Below are 24,695 nucleotides of genomic sequence, written 5' to 3'. Positions count from 1 at the left end.
GATGGGCTTGACAACTGAGAGCTTGCGGATTTCCTGTAGGTACCCATCTCCAAAGTGAAGGATCATAAATGCCTATGGAAATCTCAACAGGCTGATCTAATAAAAAGCACCCAAACTGGGAGGGTCTTTGCAGGCTCTAATTTCCAGCATAACTACTTATACTGAGAACAAATGCCTGGGAGTAAAATTCAAATAAAAAAGGAGAGGAATATTAAGGGCAATCAAAAGAGAAAGTAGATATGAAAACACATAAGGGAAGAAAATATAGCACATTTCAGAAATTATAAAGGCTCAATTTAAATAGTTTGTGATTACAACAGAAGGAACATTACAGCCATGAAACTAAGGAAAATGAACTTCTCCCTAACGCTAATTATTTCCTTCTAAGAGTATGGGTACATGATTTCCCAGCCTAGACATCACTGACATTTTGGACCAGATAAATTCTTTGTTGAGGGACAAACGCTGTCCTATGCATTGTAGAATTTTTAGCCATATCCTTGGTCTTACCCACTAGATGTCAATGGCAACTCACCAGTTATGGTAGCCAAAAATGTCTGCAGACATTTCTAGATGTTCTTGGGTGATAAAAATTGTCCCTATTTGAGAGCTCATTTCACCTAAGTATGAGCGATAGAAAAGAATTGTGGTTTCACACAAGTTATTGTATGAAACAAAAAGGCAGAAATAAAATGAGGAAAACAATTAATAAATTATGCCCTTATCCACAATGAAGACATATTAGAAAAGTGAGTCCATAAAACATATACTTAAAATAAGAAATTATTTTTAACTATATGAAAAGCATAAATAAAAATTAGAAACATTTCAGAAACAAGATGATATGACAAAAATGGTCTGAAAAGGATGTTGATAACTCAGAAGTTTTTATGGGAAAAATTATATATATATATATATATATATATAAAATTGTATATATTTGCATTGTGTAATTGTATATATTTATATTACATATGTTTATTATATGTGAACTTGTAATTTTATAAATGGGGGCCAAAGTAGAAGGAATACAATAATGAAGAAACACCATTGGGTTAGGAATGGACCTAAGACTATAAGATCCACTGATGTATCACATATCATACCATCTAGAAGACTAGGGGATTTATCCAGGGTTAATACTGCCATCCTGGGAAGAGCCAGGGAAGCCCCACTAGAGCATTAAAATGCAAAAATGCATGTATAGGTCAAATAGGGAATTCATCCATTGCATTAGTCTGCAAACTTAACATTCAACATTTTGTGATAAAATTGAGAATTATTCAGATGCAGAATTGCCAAGCTGGAGGAAAAATATCCCTTTAGCTCTTCCATCCTTATTTACATTGACTGTTTTCCTGGATTCTTATTATTTCAACTCATATTCAGTATATGCTTTATATTCTTAATTTATTTAAAGGGATTACCAGTTATAAATTAATCTGAATAATATCTGATTGCTGAAGGATAAAACTTGATAGAATGATGTTGTGTGTCTTTAATATTTCCATTTGAAATATATTACTTCAATAGAATTCTTAGGCAAAATAATTTTCTTGGTTAGGAAATTCTAATCTTATGGCTGGTTGTGTCATAGCATATACTGAGTTAGGAGTACTGGTGAACTTAAAAATTATACAATAGAAGTTGTTGCTTTTAAGCCTTGCTTTCTAACAGTGATCAGACTAAACACATATTGAGTTATTAAATATTCTTCAGAATAAAGGAAACATTGCAATAATTAGAGGAATTTAAACTGTGTTATGATGAATATCTTTATTGTGAGAAAATTCTACTTACCATTATGTGATAAAAAAAATGCTGTTTTCTTGGAAAGAACACAGGTGCTGACAGTAATTAATACTTTTATAAAATTAAGAGGTGTGTTGTAAAAACTGCATCATGGTAGGAAAAGAAGAATCATCTTTGAAAACTAGAGTGTACAAAATGTCAAGGATTAGGGATGTGGATCACAAAGTTTAGTTAAAGAAGTTAGATATGAAAAAGCATGAAATGTATTGAATAAGCCCCATATGTATACAAATCTAGTTCATCAAGTTTATCCAGTTGCTTTAATGCTATTAATACATTAACTGATTTATTAATCTTTATTGACTTATGGATATTTGGAATGAAATGTTTTAAGAAATATTTTGTGAAAAAAACAGCATTACAAAATCGTCATCTATAAATTGAGAACTTCTTGAACCATATACTACTGTGCATTAAAGGCCAACTCCAAATCCCAGTTCAGTTGGCTGCAGTTTGGGAATCCAGTGCTGCACCAGCGTATATCTTGAGAGATCTATACACCAAAGGGAACCATCCTTCTAGGAATGAAATCAAAATCTAAAAATAGATACCATGTGATCCAGTAATCCCTCTCCTGGGCATATACCCAAGATAAAGCTCTAACTCAAAAAAAAACCAAAATTATAATTACCAAAGGGGAAGTGATATTAAGGAATTATGACAGCACAGAATAAAATTGTGTTATTCTTTATTTAAAGCGAAATCTATTTTATATGTAGTAATGTGTATCTGCTAATCCCAAACTCCTAATTTATTACTCCCTCTGCCTTTTCCCTTTGGTAACTATAAGTTTGTTTTCTGTGTCTGTGAGTCTTGTTTCTGTTTTGTATATACATTCATTTATATTATTTTTTAGATTCCACATATAAGTGATATCGTATGGTATTTGTCTTTCTCTGTCTGACTTAACTTCACTTAGTATGATAATCTCTAGGTCCATCCATGTTGCTGCAGATGGCATTATTTCATTCTTTTTTATGGCTTAGTAATAGTTAATTGTTTACTTATTCATCTCTCCATGGACACTTAGATTGCTTCTTTATCTTTGCCGCGGTGAACATTGGGGTGCGTGTATCTTTTTGAATTAGTTTTCTCCTGGGTGTATGCCCAGGAGTGGGATCCCTGGATCATGTGGTAACTCTATTTTCAGTTTTTTAAGGATCCACAATACTGTTCTTCATAGTGGCTGTACCAATTTACATTCCCGCCAACAGAGTAGTAGGGTTTCCTTCTCTCCACACCTTCTTCAGCATTTATTATTTATAGACTTTTTGATGATGGCCATTCTGACTGGAGTGAGGTGATACCTCCTGGCAATTAGTGATGTTGAGCATCTTTTCATGTACCTGTTGACCATCTGTATATCTTCTTTGGAGAAATGTCTGTTTAGATCTTCTGCCCATTTTTTAAATTGGTTGTTCGTTTCTTTTTTGATATTGAGCTGTATCAGCTCTTTGTATAGTATGGAAATTTAGCCCTTGTCAGTTGCATTGTTTGCAAATATTTTCTCTCATTCTTTAGGTTGTCTTTTCTTTTTGTTTATGGCTTCCTTTGCTGTGCAAAAGCTTATAAGTTTGACGAAGTCCCATTTGTTTGTTTTTGCTTTTCTTTCTTTTGCCTGGGGGGACTGATCTAAGAAAACATTGCTATGATTTAAGTCAGAGAACATTTTGTCTATATTCACTTCTAGGAGTTTTACGGTGTCATGTCTTATATTTAAGTCTTTAAGCCATTTTGAGTTTACTTTTGTGTAGAGTGTGAGGGAGTGCTCATTGACTTACATATGGCTATCCGGCTTTCCCAACAAAACTTACTGAAGAGATTGTCTTTTCTCCATTGTCTTCTATTTCCTCCTTCATCAAAGTTTAATTGACTCTATGTGTGTGGTTTTATTATTATGATCAAAAACAAAATCTTCTCCCAACTACTTTACAAAGGAAGTAGAGAAAGAAAATACTTTTATTATTGAATAAGCATTAAACCAGAATGTGATGCCTATTAGAGGCAATCCACTAAGAGACTGCACACAGAAAGGAAATTTCACTTGCTTATATACCCAAGCATATACAACCCACTAAATACAAGTTTTCATGATAAACAATAGCTAGTTCTTAAGTAAGAGGACCTTACAGCGCTGTTACACATAGTTCATACAAACTTTACTTAGTAATTCGGATGGCCATCTATGTTAGCTATTGACCCTATCCAGACAAAAAACAAACTATGATAGGAAGTAATTTTGCAATTTGTGTTAGGCTTTAGGCTCCTAACTGTCCCCTAACCTGAAAAATAAGGGTGCTGTCTTCCTTAATGTTTACATTTCAAAGTGATGGCTCCTAGGTCCTTGAAAAAGACATTCCTGATTCACAAAACTAACAAAAGGCCTGTTTTGTTTTCAAATAATTTACATGCATTTCAGAGAAAGGAGGAATTACTTACAATTTTAAGTTTTCTTATGTAAACGCTCTAAGAAAAAGTAGGGGAGGGGAATATTTTACCTTATTTTCAGAAGATAATTGAGTCTCTTAATTTTTATTTGTTCTTACAGATAATAGTGGGCACAGTGTCACAAAAAAACTTTCTAATCTAGTCCGATCCATAACATTTCTGGGAAGGGACATCCACTATAAATATGATTGAAATACTCCACATCTCTTACAACTCATGATCCTCAAGTTTAAATATACGCTCTTTGAATAATTCAGGCTCTTTGAATAATTCAGGCTCTTTGAAACAGTACCTCAAAATGATACGTATTTTCTATCAATTGTGGCCATACAGACTTAATTTTCTTCCGCCCTCAAATATTTTTTCATTATTCTGTCTCATTTCAGAATTTTCTCTCATACATAACAAAGATGGGATTTCTAATTATCTGTATATGATCTATTTCCAGGTTTCTTAAGTACTGTCTTGTTCCTCTGCATTTAGCCAAGCTTATGTGAATTATTGAAATCCCATAAATATCCCTTGATCCTGTAGATGTTGGATGGGCTTAATTCTTTCTTTATAAACTAAAGCCTTCATGATTATTTTTTCCCTAACTGAAAAACATTTACCTTAGTGTTTTTATGAATTGTTTCAATCAAAGTCAAGGGAAGCAACTATTATCTTTTGATGACCTATTGAAAGCAGTAGTGAATAAAACAAATACACAGATAAAGGGAAAATAGTAAAAGTAAACCTCTCAAACATTTTTAGTGTTACATGATTGGCTATTTTTTGCTTTAAAATTAAAAGACACTTATTGGGAAACTGCCAGATATATGTGGACATATCCAAAACTGTGAGACATAGAAAGATTTTTAAATAGGAACTAGATAGTAATGCTTCAATTAGTGTGTTCCTTGTAGAAAATGGCCTTTCACAGTAAGTCAGCTGAATTTAAAAAAAAAATTCTTCATAATTCTGATGAAGCAGACTGCTGTGCAGCTGTATGGAAAACATATTTTAATCAGGAGCATTTATTTGTTATGGGCCAATTGAAGCAAACATAGTCAACCCAAGGGAAATTTATGAAGTCTTTCATGTTTATTGTCTATGTATAGTCTCTTCTTTTTTCCCTCTATGAGATGGCTAATCTAAATCTCAAGTAGAATGCCCTTTTGTTTCCTTATTTTGTACTTCTTATCTTTGAAATTGAGGATGACACTGATAAGGAGTTATTTATAGATTATGGTTGCTATGCAGTTATTTAAACACCTTCAATTAAACAGGGCTTTAAATATTAAACAATGGATTAAAGGATTTTCCTTTGCTTCCCCCTCTTCCTCTCCCTTCTTTTCCTCTCCTTCCCCTTCCTACTCCCACTTTCTTCTCCTCCTTCTCTTCCCCTTCCTCCTTGAAAACATAATAATACCAGGAGATGAGGTATTAAGATGGTAGATAGAGGGAAACCCTAACGTTGCTCTTGTTCTTCTCAATTATAAAGTACACACACACACACACACACACACACACACACTCTCTCTCTCTCTCTGTTTCAAACAATGAAGTAAGCCTATCGGATTCAAGTCAACTGGTTATTGTGTGTGTGTACACGAGTGTAGGTGTGTGTACACGAGTGTAGGTGTGTGTGAGTGTGTGCACAATTTACTTTCAGTGTGTTTATGTTTAAAACTGTGTATAAATATTTACATATATTTCGTATTAGTTACCTATTGGTTCTGAAACAAATTTTTCACACATTTTTGGATTAAATTGACAAAATTGTATTATATGGTTTAACAAGTTAGAAGTCTAACATGGGTCAGCAAGCAGTCTTCCTTCTGAAGGCTTTAAAGGAGAATCCAGTCTGTTTCCTTGCCTTTTCCAACTTTTAGGTGCTGCTTCCATTTCTTGGTTCAGAGCTCTGCATCATTTTGACTTCTGTTTCCATCACCATATCTTCTTTCTCTCTGCTTTCATTGTCACATCACCTTTAATTCCGACCCTCATGACTGTGTCTTACAAGGATACTTTGAATTACATTTAGTCTACCTGAATAATTCAGGATAATCGCCCCATCTCAAGTTCCTTAACACCTATGTAAAGTACGTTTTGCCAAGGTGAGATATTCACAGGTTGTGGGGTTTAGGACTTGGATACATTTGTGGGAGAGGGACAATTATCCAGTGTACTACAATTTCGAAAAAAATTAAAATGATTTATATTTTAAATAAAGTTGCAAATAATAATATAAAATATCCATCAACTGATAATGAAGAGAGTATTATTTTATCTTTATAATAATGGAATATTATAGATAAACATCCTTGGAGCACCTTGTCACTTCTCTGTCCTCTTTTCCAGAGCCATTTCCCAAACTGAATTTCAGAAGTAGACTTTTAGTTTATAGTTAATGGACGTTTTTTAACGTAATGTTGATCTTTAATTTTTATTTGGTTGTAATAAAGATGTGCAAAGCTAAACTTTGGAGGAGATCCTTCAAAGACATTTATTTACTCCATATCCACAAATCAATTAATGTAATATATCACATTAACAAATTGAGGTGTAAAAACCACATGATCATCTCAATAGATGCAGAAAAAGCTTCTGATAAAATTCAACATCCATTTATGATAAAAACTCTCCAGAAAGTGGGCACATAGGGAACATACCTCAACATAATAAAGGCCGATATGACAGACCCACAGCTAACATCATAGTCAATGGTGAAAAGCTAAAAGTATTTCCTTTAAGATCAGGAACAAGATAAGGATGCCCACTCTTGCCACTTTTATCCAACATAGTTTTGGAAGACCGAGCCACAACAGTCAGAAGAAAAGCGAATAAAAGAAATCCAAATTGGAAAAGAAGTAATCTATATCTGTGTGCAGATGACATGATTTCTTTTCTGATTTCATGTTCTTAACTTTTAAATTACATAACCACACTTTTCACTGTTTACTTTATGAATAGCATGTATTTAATTCAATTTCACTCTTTGTCTAAATACTTGGCATCTACTTGTGACTTCTTTGTACTGCATCTCCAGATGCACATGGTGATTGGTATCTAGTGATAGAATTTGGAATAAAGTCCATGCATTTAGGCATCTATTGGGTAATGAAAAGTGCCTCTTCACTTGAAAACAGATCCCTTTTCACAGTCTAGTGAGTATTTGTGAATTCTATGGATGTACTTGTGTCTGTTTAGCATGATGGATGATTTATTCAAATGAAGCATGTAGAAAAAATAAATTAACAAGGTTATGTATCTGTGAAATATGATGACCTTGATTAAATGTGACAGGCGTCTTAAAGAATCTATGCATGGATCATGGGTCATCCCTAATGGTTTCCAAAATGCTGCAAATTTGTATGGAGTTCCATTAATTTTAGCAGAAGTAATATGGTTACAAATGTGAAATGAGAGATCTCCAAGTGTATTACACAAATGAAGGATTCCCTAAGCTACCAGTCTGTTGAATATACAGTATATTATTGTGCATATTAAAAGATAATACGCAAACCTATTCTCTTAGCCAAAAATAAAGAAAAAGATGTCATTATTTTTACTTTGCCAACCATTATACTGCTTTCCCCTTTACATACACATCAGTATTTTAGGTTATTATATTTTTAAAAATATATAGAGCATGAGAGACACCTACAGGTTTTTGTAAACTATTGAATATTTTAAGCAGCTGTTAAAATTCTGTTCAGGTGGCAACTTTTTAAAGTTGCTTCATGTTTTCATTTAAAAATATTTTAATAGACCATTTTTAGAGCAGTTTTAGTTTTATAACAAAATTGAACCAAAAGTACAAAATTCCCATACACTCGCTGTGCCCCTGTCCCACAGCCTTTCTTGCTACCTACATCCCTCACCAGAGAGGTACATTTGTTGTAATTGATTAACCTACACGGACATGTCATCACACAAAGTCCAGAGTTTACATTAGGGTTCTCACTTGATGGTGGTCATTCTGTGGGTTTTGACAAATTTATAATGACGTGTATCCACCATTATATGTACAGAATAGTTTCACTGCCATAACATTCCTCTGTGCTCTGCCTATTCATCCCTCCCTCCTCTGGCAACCATTGGTCTTTTTACTGTCTCCATAGTTTTGCCTTTTTCAAAATGTCATACTTGGGATTATATGGCACGTAGCCTTTTCAGATTGGCTTGCCATGTATTTTTTACATTAAAGATGGAATATAATACTTCACTTGATAAATATATGCCTAACATAGTTTATGTATAGCTTACCACACCTGCCACCACGAGTTTTCAGGACTTCAGTTATTCTTACTGTGTTCTGCTCCAGACTGATAACAAGTAGTGATGTAAGGTTTAGGTTTGAAGTTTTCTACCAGATTACACCCAAATTGTCAACAATATGAGGGAACAGAACAGATGTTTCAGATATTAGTAGTTTAAGCAATACTTAAGATGCAAATAAATTTAAAAAAAAACTATTTACACTTGTAGCATAAATCACTAAAGTTTGGTTATTAGCACAATAACTTTAATCTCAGTCTACTTTATGTTCCCACCCAATTATGTTCCCTGAACTTGGTTTCTTGTTGTCTTTTCTCTATATCCTTTTGCTCTCTGCTCTTCCTACATTCAAAACAAGGTGTCTGTTTCCTTTTTCAGGCTTAATCTATGTTTTCCATATCATCTATTATTACCAAAATAGTTAATGGAATTTTGCTCTATGTTAACTTCATTCCATTGGTAGTTACTAAAGTACTGTATTAAGAGAAACTCTGTATTGTTTGAGATGATAGCTGTTTAACAAATTTCCAAATGTATAAGGACTCTAAAACAAATAGAAGTTTCTTTCTAATTAATCTACAGCTCCACACATGAGTTTTGCCTCTCATCATTTATTTATAACTCATTTTGTGCAATCTAATGGATCCACCGTATTAACATTAGGCTTTCAAAAACTCTATAGTCACCAAATGGGAGATAATATGGAGGATAGCATGTAAAAGATTTTTGTGGGCCAGTTTTGAAAATGGTCATATCATTTCTTCTCAGAGTCGATCATTGCTAGCCCTCAAGCCAGCAGAATTCTAGAGGAGATCTGGAAGAGTAGTACTAAGGAAAAATGGAAAACTTTGTTTACCAGTTAGCTGTTAACTGACAGATTAAATTTGAGTTATACTGGAGATTATTGTGATGTGTTAGTAAAGGACCACATGGCTTGGGTTACCTGGACAGTCAGGGGTCATGCTTGTCTTATTGTCATAATTATAGTACTACTTTCTCTCTCAAGTCTCTTGGTATGTATAATAAATTATATAGTGATTCTATATATTACATACATTCTCCATGGGAAATATCTGTCCATAGCCTTCCCTGAGGCTTTAAATGTCCAATCCTACTCTGTTTTAACACACATATTTTAGACATGTCTCTCCTCCATTCTTTCTTTCTTGATTACCACATTTCAGTATACTTTATGTCTTGTTCTAAATACAAAATTCATAATTCACGCTACAATTCAGCTTTTCTTTGTTTTGTTGCCAGATTTTTCATACATGTAGATGGTAAACACCACTTCTTTTTGTAGTTATCTTTAAATTATTTGCAAACAGAATTTTTGGCCATAATTGAACAAAACAATGCTTAAAATGAACACTAGTGATTTCCAGAGATTGAGATAAATGATCTTTTATAGTTTTGATTCTTTGTCAGTCTACATAACATGTAACATGTAGCATTATTGATTCTTCCTTCTGCCTTGAAATTTCCTTTCTCCTATAATTGTAAATTGTTTTGATCCTATACCTACTTTTCTACCTCCTTTTCTCTTTTAAAATTCTGTTTTCTATTGCTATACCTTTTAATGGGTGTTTCCTCGAGCCATATCTCTTCTTTAGTTAGAAGTACTTTTGTTTTTGCTTTTGTTTTGAGACATAGAATTTGTTTTTCTTCTGAGGAGTTGATATAAAAGTAATTTCATAAATCCTGTGTGTTTTGATGTTATACAGAGGTTCTACAATCCAACAGCTCCTTGTGCATGGATCTTAAGCTTTTCTCTCTTAAAAACACTGTCAGCAATGGGCATGTGCCAGGTGATTATACAAGTGAAGGCCAATATGAAATAAATCAATGTATCTCCAAGGAAAAACAAAAAAACCAAAAAGCAGCATCAACAGCAGTAACAAGTCTTAATAAATGCTGACATTAAAATGAACATAATTGATATAACCAGAGAAATAAGGTGGTATCTTATTCTAGAAACAAGAAGAATCATTTTCTAAAGAAGAACTAAGTAGGAGTTTGATGTTGGTTGCTTAACTGTTACCCATTGTTGCTGTTTTATGTACTAACAGAGAAACATATTTCTTCAGCTATTTCCCAATGTGTCTAAGAGGAAAACAACTCATTCTTTTTCCTAGGATGCCTTTCATTTATCTATCCTATTATTTCATTCTATTTTCTATAAGATGACTAATTCTTTGCAATCTGCTCTAGTGGGAAGCTTTATAGTTCATCACCTGGGATATTTGAGTAATTTTTTTGTTCACTTCTTTTTTGTCTTACTGTTTTATTTTCCCCTCTCATTTCTTCTGGACTTGAAATTAAAGCATTTAGCCTCAGACTCTACTAGCTGCCATTTTCAAACCATGAGTAAAAACAGGCATAAAATTATGCTAATGCCAAGAAGAGAAATACAAAACAAAGGTAAACAAACAAACACAAAAGTAAAACAGTGTGACAAAGAAATGTGAACTTGAAGGCATAATTAAGCCAGTTACTGTTTCTCAATGCTGAAAGTATCTTATCTTATACAGAAATGGAAACACTTGTTATGATAAATCCTAGATAGAATGGATACAAATGAAAAGTAAGCTACTGAAGTAGAAAATGGAGCAGAGGAGTTCTCCCAGAACATAGCAGAAATATATGAAGATTTGAAAAAGGTTTATCTTTTTAATATTTAAAATATAAAAATAGAAATGCTTTATATAGTATTTTGTTATGTTAGGAAGAATTAGGGAAGGGGAAGTTTTAGTAGTTATGTTGCCATTATATAGAATAACCTTATATTATATTAAACCATATTTTGTAAGCAAACATAATGTTTTCAAACTGTTTTACCATAAAAATAAAATATCCAAAGACCACAAAAACACGATTTGTAGAAAAATATCAATTTCCTTTAAGGACCTTGATCTTCTCATTTTATGTCTCATGTTGCCTTTGTTCATTTAATTTTCTGAGAAAAATAGATTTCTCTGAGTTTTGAATTTAATATTATCAAATTGAGGAAATATTCAATCTCATCTTTGGAATCATGTAACATATTTCATTCCTAGCAGTGTATTCTAGAATACTTGTGTTTTCTATTCTGCTTTAAAAAAAAATCAGACTTTTTCATATTGATCTTTATACAAAATAAAATATTTGAAAAATTCTATTTTCTAATTTATGTTTCTATTATGATTTTGTTTTTCCATGAGATAGGTTTTAGATTTGTTTCACTGATTTTCTTACTCTCTTCACTTGAAGATCAGTTTTCCTTATTTTTATTTCTTATTCTCTCTTTATAATATATATACAAAATATATGTGTAGTTATATATAAAGCATATATATATGCTTAATAGAAGTTTAGTTATTGAATTTGAATGGAGGTGAGTTTTATCATTTCATTCTTGCCTAATATTTTTATTTATCATATATACCAATATAATTAATCCATCCTGAGATCAATAAATATCTTGGTAGCCTCATTCAAAAGTATTTTAAAAGTAAATGCTCATAAATATATCTCTTGTTACTTGGAAATAAATATTCCCTCCAAATATCTGTTTTACCTTCCATTAAGCACAAAACTTCATGTTTAAACTGAGCCAAATAAAAGTATAACTTAGGAAGTTTTTACTAGTAGATGATGCCATCTTCACTTGTGCAGTGCAGTTTATATTAGTTTAGAGTCCATCTGTAGCTTTTGAATTTATGGAAATGTATTGCAGTTGCTGTTCGCACACATGCACATGCATGCACACAGTCACATACCAGCATACTCTCACAGTCTCAGAGATTTGTTAATAGACTAATTGAATAATTTAGTTAATAAGTTAACAAAAGATTTTGTTATCAGTAGTTAAAATCAATTTATGTATTATACTTACTGAAGTATGAATATATAGCAGTTAGTCAATGAATATTTTCATTTTGATATTAAACAATTCAAACTTTTTCCTGAAAAGTAATTTATGTATGAAAAGCTCCAAATAATGCTTTTCTTATAAAATTTATTCCATTAGCTTATTATATATTCTGCTAAACATTATTTCCATAAATCTATTTGTTTGAGAGACCAAGAGCAAAATTGTATTTCTCTCTGACTCAGTCATATGGCTGATACTTAATTAAAAACAAAAACTTGATTATAAACTAATGATTCAGAACATCCCCCTAGGGGATCAGAGAGGAAAAGCTGACATAATATGACAGATGATTTCTTTCAACCACTAGTTATAGGAAGCACATTCTAAATATGAAAATTCAATTTATTTTCAGAAAACATATTACTGGTATAGTAAAAACAAAATTAAACAAATAATTTTGAAAGAGGGAGACATCAAGATTATGAATAGTAAATCACTGATATTTGACCTGGAAAAAATAAAGGAATAGTATGCTTCATCAATTGTTCATTTCCCTTTGACAGTGAATTACAACAGGAAAAAAATCAGACTTAAATGCAGTGGATGCTTCATGCATTTTTAGAACCCAGAGGTAAGCAGCAGCCTGTTAGCAGAGGTTCTTATTGTTTTCTGTCCATGCGATATATTTCAACTGAGTATAGATACTTGTGATGTAGGAAGATAATTTAAAAGGAAAATAATGCCATTTATATATCACAATAAAATTCTTCTGTATATAATATCATTGCATTGAATTTATGTATAAGTCAGAAGTGCAGAAAGTGAGGGAACTGAGAAAGTAAAGATTTTTTAAATCAACAAATAATAGAAGTTTGGATTTCAGGGTAAATTAAATCTTTATAATAGTTGTATTGGTAAAGACTTCTTCATAGAGAACTGAAAGGTGTTAAAACCTATTCTAAAATTTAACATGCAGAAGAGTTGAGTTACCAATGAAGATGGAGGATGATGGAGATAAATTATATGATGTGTAGGAATGAATCTTGAATGAATCTATGCTTTGTTGTTCTCCTGAATAAAATGAATTTCTAGAGGATATAATTTGTAGAAATATGTGTCAAACAACACTGTTGTTAAGCTCTAATCTAGTCTGTTTCCAAGTCCTCCTTTTTTCTTTCCTTCAAGCAAGAGATGCCCAAGTACCAGGGTTTCGGGTGACATAAGTTCTGATACACTTTTCCTGGAATGTATTTTGATTTTCCTAAGCTATCCACATGACTTTCTTCTCTCCCTTCTTCCTGTTGGAATGCGGATACTGCAGCAGAAATATAGGATCCATATGGAGTCTACATCATAATAAAACTGAGAAAAAGAAAAGGAAATCATGCAGATACAGGCCCTGATATAGTTGACTCACTGAACTATTTTAACAATGTTTGTTACCATCTTCCAGAGTCTCATCCTTTACTATTTAGCTGCATTCCATTATCTTCAGGCGAAGGCATGCAAGATAACCTTAGTCTGAACAAGTTAAAAGTACAAGGTTTATTTTTTTTGTGACTCAGTTTCACTAATTACAAGAGGATAGTATAATCGTAGAATTGTTTAGAGGGTAATTGATAATGTAAGGGCAAATGATAGTGAATGGACATAATATAAGGAGAAATTTACTTAACAATATTGGGAGCAGAATCTTTGAAAGCACAAAGCCAGGGCTACAAGGAACAAGCACCTTATACAGGAAGCACACTACAAAATTCTCACATCTGTCACTAAACACCAGTTTAACAACTCATAAAATACTGTAGTGTGGGCACGGATGACCCCTGCACCTAGATGCCAGAAGCTTTGTCTCTACAGCCCTTGATTTGGTAAATACTTCCAATGCCTGGAATAGGCAGAAGATAAATTCTTCAAATAAAATTTTTTCTTATGTTCATTTTACATATTGATAGATATATCAAGTTGGTGAAACTTATGTCACCAATTAGTACCTTAGCAGAAATGGTGAGTGAATTTTCTAGTTTCTACCTTGGTATATCAGAGCATTGTAAGACAAATGATCCTCTAAAGATTATAAAAATATTCAAAAGATACTTGGAAGTCAGAAAACATGACAAATTACTACTTGCCAGGCAGAGAGATTTTGATTCTCTCTTTTCTACTTTATAAACTCTTCGTTCAAAAGTTCTGTGAAAATACTTACTATGAGTATAGAATGGATATTAAAATTACCTAGTATCTATATTTTTATACATTTCAATATATATATATATATGTAGTATATATAATGAATAAGATATATATAACATCTGTTCACCTAAACTAACTAGTTTTGTTGAAAAAAAACCCAGCATTGATAAAATAAGCTATGCATAAATATTGAAAGAAGTTTTCCTAAGGGGAAACATATTCTGTAATATAAGTGGCAATGCTTTGTTTAGACTGGAGGCCTGGACTTCAGATAAAAAAGAATCTACCTCCCCCAGAAAGATTTGGTGCCTGATGATAATGTAAAAGCTGAGACTTATAGACTTGAATTCTGGTTATCAGTTTTATTTCATATGACATCCAACTAAATAATTACACATATCACATGGGTAAGGATTTCATTAAAATTTTACCTCAATATTCCAGGAGAAAAACATACTTGCTTAAGAGTCCCAGAGGGCTGCTAACTGAATATTGCCATAGTATCAGTGAACTCTCCATCTTCGTTGGAACAATACTGCAAAATGATCAAATCATTTTTCCTCTTCTCATTTCCCTTTACAAGTACTATTCTCTGTGAATATAGAAGTTGGTTTGTGTGTCTGTGTCACTATAGTCCCTAAATTGTCTTTGAGGGAAAACTGGGTGTACAAGTTATTATAACTATAATATTTAACTATAAAATGTATTCAAACCCAATTAAGTACAGACATACAAACACATATGTTGTATATATCTGTTTCTCTTTGTGTTCCATAGTGTATATTTCCCATTCATCTCTCTTAAATATTTTATGCTTTTTTTGACTTCAGTCTGTTGTTAACACTTATAGTGCATTTTTCTTTAATTTTAAATATCATTATTTTTAATTACAAAATTTTCATTTAGTACTTTTTATAGTTTTTAATGGTATATATTTATCCCAGGATATCCTATTTATAAATTATATCCATTTTTTGTTTCTAGCTAGCTAGCTAGCTAGCTAGCTAGCTATCACTGTCTAAATAGCCGTTCTAAACCCCATTCTTACAAATTTTAATATCTGAATGATCTTGATGCCTAATTCTATGACAGACTTTTTTAAGAGTCAATTTTTCTGTTTATTTGCTCCTGCAGAACGTTATGGATCATAGTTTGTAGGGAGTCCAAATTATGTTTTCTTCTTTTAAAAGGAGCTGAGTTTTGTGCTGGTAGGCAGTTATATTACTAGTGGATCCATTTTATCTTGCCAGGTTTAGTGTTATCCTTTCTTAGAGAATGTCACTCCATTTTTGTCCTTGATATTGGGGTGTGGCTTTTAGATTATGGTCTTTACTCTTTGTTAAGGCTTTTCTGCATTCCAGTTGAATAAACAAGGTTTTTAGGTCTGAATTCCTAGATCAATCCTAAGTGAATTCCAGTATTTATGTCTATCTCACAGGCTTAGACTACAGTGAATGACCACACAGACTGCTGATATCCCCCACTTTGTGCAACTCCTTCCTCTCTTAATGTCCTGCTTACAAATTCCAGCTGCTTCAGAATACTGAAATTCTGATCTCTTCTTTCATGGTCAGAAACAGATGTTTTTCTGCCTTAAACTTGGTTTCTTTATCTTAATTATACTACCAGTGTTTCAGAATGAAACGATAGTCTAGTTCATTGGTAAGAGCTTGCTAATGAAAGAATCTCTTGTATGTTGGGACCCAATATTATTGAATAATCAGAACAATATCCAATGAAAAAGCACTGTCTTTTATTTTTTCCTTTATGCATTCCAACTTAAGCTAGTTCTAATATAAAATAACAAAACTGTCCACAATTATAATGATGAGATAATGTTTTATTTAAATTTTGTAATGTTAAAAATATGCATGTAGAGACACATTTCTTTTCATGATCTTCTAAGGCCATAAGACCTAGACTCTATTTCATAACTTCTATCACTATATTCTCCCATTTACTCACCAGATTCTGAACCTATCTCCTATTGCCCAGACCAGCACTCCAAGTGCATTGCAGATGGTAGGAATTCTCTCTGTGCATGGTAAATTTCCCCTGTGACCTCTTTTCTCTTATCTTACCATAGATATTTCTTGATGACCCGACCTCACTGCAGGGTCACCTCCAGAGATAGACTTCTGTGAGCGTAGTCGTATCTGCTCATCCCATCATTCTCCATCATGGCAACATATTTAATTCTCTGAATTGCAGATATTTCTATGTGATATTTTATTGCTTGTATTTTACTTAATTTATTTAATCTTGCCTGTTCCCAATGGTGATTGTGATGATAACTCTTTTGAATGCTTACCATATGGCTGGCATTTTTTAATGTGCTTTATATACAGAAACTAAGGCATACCTCTCAGCACTCTTCTAAGGCCGGTACGAATCCTCTCCATTTTTCAGAGGAAAACCTGAGACTCATCAGGTTTAAATAACAAGCTCCAATTCCCTCTGCCACCAATGAGTAAAGGTGGATTTCTAATTAACCTGGCGAGTCCTGTTTCCGAACCTATGTATTTGAAAGATACCTTGCTAAAAATGTCATTTTGAGCATAATTATTCAAGATTATTAATTTCCTATGAGTGAAAAATATTTGGGCTAAGGTAGACCTGTAAAGCTATAGATCTTATTTTATAAGAGATAGTTTTATAAGACAAGTTATTAGGATGAACAGTTACATTTAATGGAACTACTTCATTAGTTGCTTTTCTTTCCTATTTGTCTGTGATACTATTACTGCTTCTCTCAGCAATGTTATTAGCACCCTCTGAAATTAGTGCTGTTGAAGTGGACTCTTTAGAGAAACTGAGGATTCCTTCAGCTGTTGTATTTGAATCACTTCCTTGCTATAATTCTTCAATCAGAAATAGTTTAAGACTCTTGGAGATTTGGTGTCTTTGCATTTGTAGGAGGCAAAAAGAAAAATAGCAATGTCTCAGTTTGTTATTAAGATCAAACTGTGATGTAGTCACATTTAATTTGACCATGGGACAAGTCACAACTGGAACAAACCACGGGATAGAGGGTTAAGACATTTTAACTAATGGTACTGAGAACTGAAGAAAGGAAATGTCTTACATTCCATCATTTAAGACATACTTACCCAGAGATATCTGTTATCATTGACTGTTAAGCAGTAAGGAAGTCTGTATAAATTATGCAAATTAGTAAAGTTTATACAATTAGAAGATGGGAGAGCCCATATCTGAGCCTTGATCTTCCTGGCTCCAGACCAAGCGATTCTTACCCTCTAGTTTGCATTATCTACCATGCTTGAAGAATGAATGAATATATGGTCTTCCCATACCATCATCTTTACCTTGAATTTCCATATGAAGCATATGCTGTCAGTGTGCCCAATCACAAGTCAGGTTTATAGAAAAAAGTAAGAATTTTATTTTTAATAACTATGTAACTGCTAGGCTATTAATAAGCTCTAGGTATTTGAAAGTATTTGAAAGACTTTTTCTTGAAAGCAAGTTAAATGTTTTAAATTTTAAAGAAATTGAGAACCAGTGTTGAAAGTTCTGAAATCTAGCACTCTAATTAAAAATCTAGAGAGAAAAGAGGGTATTCATGGATAATTATATAAATATGTTATGAAAATAATAATTTTATATGATTACCTGGGATTCTAGGCAATTAAACAAAATTCTGAAACAGACAGACTCCAGGGAGGTCTGATGAGGGAGCTGCCAGGAAATCCCAGCAAGCAGTCTGTACAACAGAGCCAGAACAGACTTGGCCAACACACTTGTCCAGCCCTTGAAGGCTCTTTATCCACGTAATTCTAAGGTTCTCCTCTTGCACTGAAAGACACCCAGATACCTGGCCTTGAATAACCCTTTATGTCCCCTAAGGTAACACCAGTAAGGACTGACTAGTGAGAGCCTCAGTAGCACCAAATAAACCAAGCGGACTGAAAATAACATGCAAAAATCCTGAACTTTAAATTGTTCTGGTAAACACAACAAACAAAAATGGGCTGGTATGTGCATGCTAAACCAGAACAGGATACCTGCCTATTATAATAAAAGACTCCATCAGTGCCAAGACTCTCCTAACGTAGTAGACAAATATCCAGGACATAATCAAAAATGTTTCGTCATACCAAGAACTAAGATAATCACAACTTGATTAAGAAAGGACAGTCGACAGACATAAACACTGAAAGGAATCAGATGTTCAATTTCTCTGACGAGAATTTTAAAGCAGTTTTCATGAAAGTTCTTCAACAAGCAATTTTCTTGAAACAAACAGAAAATAGGAAAGTATCATTAAAGATGTAAAAGTAATAAAAATAAGTAAATGAAAATTATAGAACTGAAAATTAAATAACATGGAAAACAGTTTGCTAGATGGGCTCAGTAGTGAAGTAAAGATGACAGAAGACTAAATCAGTGAACTTGAGGACAGATCAACAGAATTCACAGAATTCATCCAATCTGAACAACAAAGAAGGAAAGAAAAAAAAGAGCAGAGACCCCCAAGGATTGGGGAGAGGGAATAAAACTGGAGTATTCACAGAACTAATGACTGAACATTTATTTCTCAAATTTGACAAAAGACCCAAACTTACAGATTAACAAAGCTGAAGATGTCCCAAACAATAAACACCCAAAGAATGCCAATAAACATATTAATTATATTTAAATAAAAAAAGGACAAATAAAAAATCTGACTGTAGCAAGAGAAAGTGATATATTACGTATCAAGGAATACTAATTCTAATGACAGCACTTTTCTCATCTGAAGCCATAGAGGCCAGAAGAAAGCAGTACAAAATTTTTAAGTGTTGAAAGAATAGAACTGTCAACTGCAAATTCTATAATCTTCAAAACTACCCATCAGGGTAAATAAAGATATTCTCAGACAAAGAACAACTAAATGTATCTGTCACCAACAGACCCTTAAAGATTGGTTAAGGGCAGTTATTGAAACAAAATAGAATTTTGGAGCATCAGAAAGGAAAAAAGAACAGAAAGCAGAAATATATGTACGTATAATTAGTAGCCTTTTCCTCCTGAGTTTTATAAATCATATTTAATGATTAGAACAAAATTGTAACACTAGATATACTCATGACAATTGTACTTAAAAATGGACACAATAAAGGTACCTAAATGGAAGCAAAGCTTTCAGACTTTACTCAAAATGTTGATACCAGTAGACTAATAATAAACCAAATATGTATATTACAATAATCAGAGCAACCAGTAAGCAAAATACACAAAGTTTTACTCAAAAACACAAAAAAGTGTTAAGTAACTTGGGAAGGCAAGACGAGGAACAGAAAAAAAAGAAACAGAGGAAACCAACACAAGACAAATAATAAAATGACAGATTTAAGAGCTAATATATCAAAAATTGCCATAAGTATAAATGATCTGAATATTTAACCAAAGTTAATGTACCTACCTTCAATTTTTGACATTCAGTTAATCCTCTGTGAGCCTTCTAGAAGTCACAGGATATCACAAAGACTTTCAGTTTCTATGGTAATGTTTCTGAATACAGCCTTCTGCCCAGTATTCATTTGTGTAGCTAAGGTAAACTGAGCAACACTGTAGCCTGCTTAGCCCTTTACTGAAGTGAAGGGGATTTAGAGATTAACTACAAACTCACACATGTGTGTGCATTACAGCCACAGGAGGAACCTGAGCTTTTAGCAAGGCAATGAAGGAAGATATAGAAACTGGAAAATGCTGTTGAAAATTGCTACATTATGTAAAGTAAGGCCGTAACAATAAATATGAATTACACCAGTGAAATTGTTATCCACTCTAACTTCTAAATGGCTGTTATCAAGTCTCATTTAGATTAGGATAAAATCCTCCCAACTCAAATATTTGCCTTTCATCTTACCTTTTTCATTTTCCAAAGTCAGATTTTTATATAGCAAATAGGATTATGTTACTTGACTATTAAAATCATCCATTGCCTTTCTACTGCTTCCAATCCACCTATCAACTATATTTGCTATGCCAGGAATTCATTTCATGGGTTGTAAGTGATGCAGTGTTTCAAAATCTTTGTGTGTCAAAGACCCTACATGATCTTGCATGCTTTTACTTCTCCAATTTCCAATTGTTTCTTCCAGCCATTCAGAGTTAATGTTAGAACTTGAGCTCACAATCTTATATCCAGAAATTTCATGGGGATTAGGATCAGAAGGACCAATTCTACTCCTTCCACCCCTAATGAACAAGAATTTTTTTGGACCTTCACTTTCCTCATTTCAATAATGGAAAAATTTTACCTGGCTTGTAGGCAATTTCCTGTTTGCCTACAAATATGAGGTTTTTTTTTTTAAGTGACGTAATATATGCTCAAGCAAAGGAACTGCAATTTAACTAACAATATTTTAAAAGGGGTGGCTGAATATTTTGCTACATTGCAAACATTAGTAAATGTTTCATTCTTCACATATTGATATAATTTGTTTCAAGGTTCTTTTGAGGCAGGCTGGGAAATTGTGAGACTCTATAGATGATCAAGCATTTATTTTTTTAAAAATATATTGCAGAAATGAGTGAAGCAGCACTTAAATTAGTACAAAATGTAGATTACTATGAAAACATGATTTTCTGAATGCTGTGATAAAAGAACAGTTATGGAAGTGACTAATAAATCCTTATATATGATCTCTTATTTAAAATACAAGTTTGAAGACTATGAAATTATAAGCATATTAATATGCCCTAATTGTCTATTTTACTAATAAATGCTCTTAAATTCATGAATCTCTGACAGTAAATAATAATGAATTAATCTTTAGTTTTGTTTTTTCTTTTGAGAATTTTCTGTTCTGAAGCTGTACTTCTCGGTCTAAAGGGAAGAGGATATTTTCAGTAAATGGGAACTATCAGAATCTTTTGAATCAACACTAATGAAATAAATGTCTCCTCTAGCCTGTTTCCATTTTCCGAGCAACATAGGAAGGAAACGCACCCTTTTATTAAGGTCAGATCCACTTGTTAGGAACTCTGTGCTGTGAGCAAATAATCAGTGAATCTCTGTGGCCTTAGTTTCCAAAGGCAAATAGATGTACTAAACCTCTGAAATTCTGGCTAGGTCTAAACACCTCATCATTAGAGAAGAGAAAGCATTGGTAATACTACTCTAAATACACAATAATAAAATTAGGATTATGGAAAACAAAATAAGCATCTTAATTATTGGACATTACTATGGTCCTTTACATAGTAATAAAACAAAAAAATTCCAAATAATTCACAAAGTTCAGAGGCAATGTAAAATTTATGAAATCATGCCAGTAATATGCTTCAGCTTAATTCATTTTTTCTTAGTATTACATTTAATGATCAGCTTTGAAGTATAAAATGTCAAAAAAGAGGTGATTGGTTATTTGACTGATTATGTTTTGAAATATTACTTTTTTGTAAATTATGGTTAACAGTATTGTACCCAGCATGTCATTGCTACATAATCAATTTTTAATGGATATTGGATTTACAAATCTGTAATAAAATGTACTAAAGCATTTTTAAAAAGGTGCCAGGGTCAAACTGCATTTGAATGCCTTCCCAGTGCTTTAGTCATGACAATAAGTTGATGGCATTACTGTCACTCTCTTGGCAGTAAGTCATCAAAGAAAGGCTGAGATGTAGGGGAAAAGCTTTTATTCACACACACAACTTCAGTAATACAAGGGGAGTTTACCCAGTTACCAGTAAGCAAGTTGGTTTTTGTAGACCTGTTCTATCTTTGTTTGACAAGCCTTCTCCGTTGTGAAAATTTCAACCAAAGATATCAAATATACATGTACACACACAGTATTATTCTCTAATCAGTTCCATAGGATTTAGAGACAGATGAGAAACATCTCTGCTGCATGAGAGCAGGAGCTAAATTCCTATAAATTTTAAGTTTGCATGTGCTTTTGCTTTTCCGTTGTGCACTTTTTCCTGTAGGTTCCTGAGACTTCTGGAACTCAGTGAGCAGTAACATTTAACCTTTAAAGTAAAGTACCATTGTATTACTTTAATATTAAGAATACTGTATGTCTGAGTGTATGTATGTATGTGTGTGTGTGTGTACGTAGTTACACAGAATTCAGAGTAAAAAGGAATGCAAAACACTCAGTAGGACTAAAAAAATAAGACTTTGTAAAGATAAATTAAAAGGAAGGGGAATTATCCATATAACCAGATATCAGTTTAGATCTAGATACGCAGATTTGTAGAGAGAGAAATATAGAATGGTGTTTTATTTTTTAGCAATATGTATTTCAACCCTCTGCTCTTTTTTAAAAAGCAATTTTTAGAGCGAGTACACTAAAAAATCATATGCCATTAGTGACATTTTCTGTATATATATATATATATATATATATATATACTTTATGATTTATTTCTTAAAACAATCAATATTATCTTCATTAATACTCCACTCTATATAAAATTATAATCTTCTCCAGCAATCTCAAGGCCTTTGTTTACTTAAATTTTGGCCTTGACACATTTCAATTCTAATGTGTACAATGTTTTATTTATTTACTTCTTCATTGTGCCATGGTTTATATAATAGTGTTTCTAATTTGGTCATCATTTTTAAAATCCACTCCAGAAATCTGCTAAGTTTTTAGTCCAACTCCAAGGCTTTCTTTGTTTTGGAGAATACCAAAAATTTCAAAACTTCTTCCTTATGGAAGATTTTTATCTATTTGCAGTTTTTTAAAGTAATGAAATCTAAGTCTGTCTCAGTTTCTGAGATCAAATCACATGGATTGCTCATCTGTCCTGAAAACCACTACATTAATATCAGATTCTCATTGTCATTTGTTTGAATTAAGGATGAACATTATTTACTTTTCTCTAGAATGAATGAAATACCGTCAATGACTAGAAAATTCTATGTCCAGACTTTTGCTCTTCTTGATGCTAGCTAATTGCCATACCTCAGTGATAAAAATGGAGATTCTGTAGAAATAATATCTCCCACCCCCTCAAGGGGAATAAATGCTTTTTGAGGACAGAGGATTTTGTCTGTTTTGTTCAGTGCCATATCACAGCACCTAGATTTGTACCTAACAAGTGGAAGATACTCATTAAATAGTTATAGATTGAAAGAAGGAATAAATATTTTTTTTTTACCTAACAATTGGTGAATGCAGTATAGTCATGGTTCGGAGAGTGTGGACTCTGGAGTTGAATAGCTGGAAATGATGTACCAGGTGCATTAATTAAGCAGCCACTGAACCACTCTGTGTGTGAATTTTCTCATCAATAAAATGAGGATAGTAAATTAACAAAGCTAATCTTGTAATTTTGGGGGTAATTCAGAAAAATTCATGCAAAATTCTATGAACAGAGCTTAAGGTACTATAAACATGTAAGATATTAATTTTTAATCTAACATTTTGGAATCCTTTTGCATCAAATATGTTTCCTCATATAAGTCAATGTAGTTTAGAATAAACAGATTTAATTATTTTGTTTATGATTGTTTTCATAGGCTCATAGTTAAGGGAATCTCAGCCTTGGACACCAATGTAATCTTTGAAACATGTGTTTTTTTAAAGTTCCTGTTGCCTGTTTGCGTTCATTCTTTGTACCATCTACAAAAACCACATTGTGAAAGAACAAACATTGATTCTTTTTTTTTTTTTTCCTTACTGTGTGGTTTACACTGTGAGGCCACTTCAAAAATTGTGGAAAATATTCTCACCTAAGGTCTTGGCTTCCTGACAGTGTCTTTTTAAAAATTTAGTTCTTTTTGTTTGTTTGTGTGTTTTTAATTTTAGAGGGAAGACTTGATAGTTTTTGGTAATTGATCCTGACATAATTCGGTGTGACCTAGGTAGAGACGAGAAAAAGTACACATAGAATACAACCAAAGGGTATGTGATGGAAAAAGAATCGCTGGAGAAAAATGGATAGGAATTATATGTTTGTGTGTACTAGTTTGAAATCAGTCCTTTTTAGACATGTTAATTTCAAGATATAAGTTAAAATGCATTCTCAAATTATTCTAGAGATGTAATAGCTATTCTTGGAATCTCTTAGGTCTGAGATTTCTTAGAACTTTGAATCCTCTGGGAAGCACATGTCTGAGATAAATGAATACAGAGAGAACATTTCCACAGTTTAAGGTTTT

At 32.6% G+C, this 24,695-nt stretch overlaps 2 long non-coding RNA genes across 3 annotated transcripts in view; one reads left to right on the top strand and one right to left on the bottom strand.

The window, feature by feature from the left end:
• The window catches only part of LOC140689277 (uncharacterized), a 44,031-nt gene extending 23,979 nt beyond the window's left edge, over positions 1-20,052 (bottom strand). Inside the window, exon 1 of the long non-coding RNA XR_012064168.1 lies at positions 19,995-20,052. This is a non-coding gene — a long non-coding RNA (uncharacterized lncRNA). The remainder of the gene's footprint in view (positions 1-19,994) is intronic.
• LOC140689278 (uncharacterized) overlaps positions 1-24,695 on the top strand; it is a 231,044-nt gene that overhangs the window by 8,592 nt on the left and 197,757 nt on the right. The window contains exon 1 of one of the 2 annotated variants that reach the window (XR_012064170.1): positions 12,938-13,007. The exons of the other annotated variant lie outside the window; for it this stretch is intronic. This is a non-coding gene — a long non-coding RNA (uncharacterized lncRNA). Of the gene's footprint in view, positions 1-12,937; positions 13,008-24,695 lie in introns of those variants that run through there. 2 annotated transcript variants of the gene reach the window in all.

Source organism: Vicugna pacos, chromosome 25 (genome assembly GCF_048564905.1).
Source record: "Vicugna pacos chromosome 25, VicPac4, whole genome shotgun sequence".
Classification (NCBI taxonomy): Eukaryota; Metazoa; Chordata; class Mammalia; order Artiodactyla; family Camelidae; genus Vicugna; species Vicugna pacos.
The sequence above is the reverse complement of the archived record's forward strand: the minus strand, read 5'-3'. Positions and strand labels throughout refer to the sequence as shown.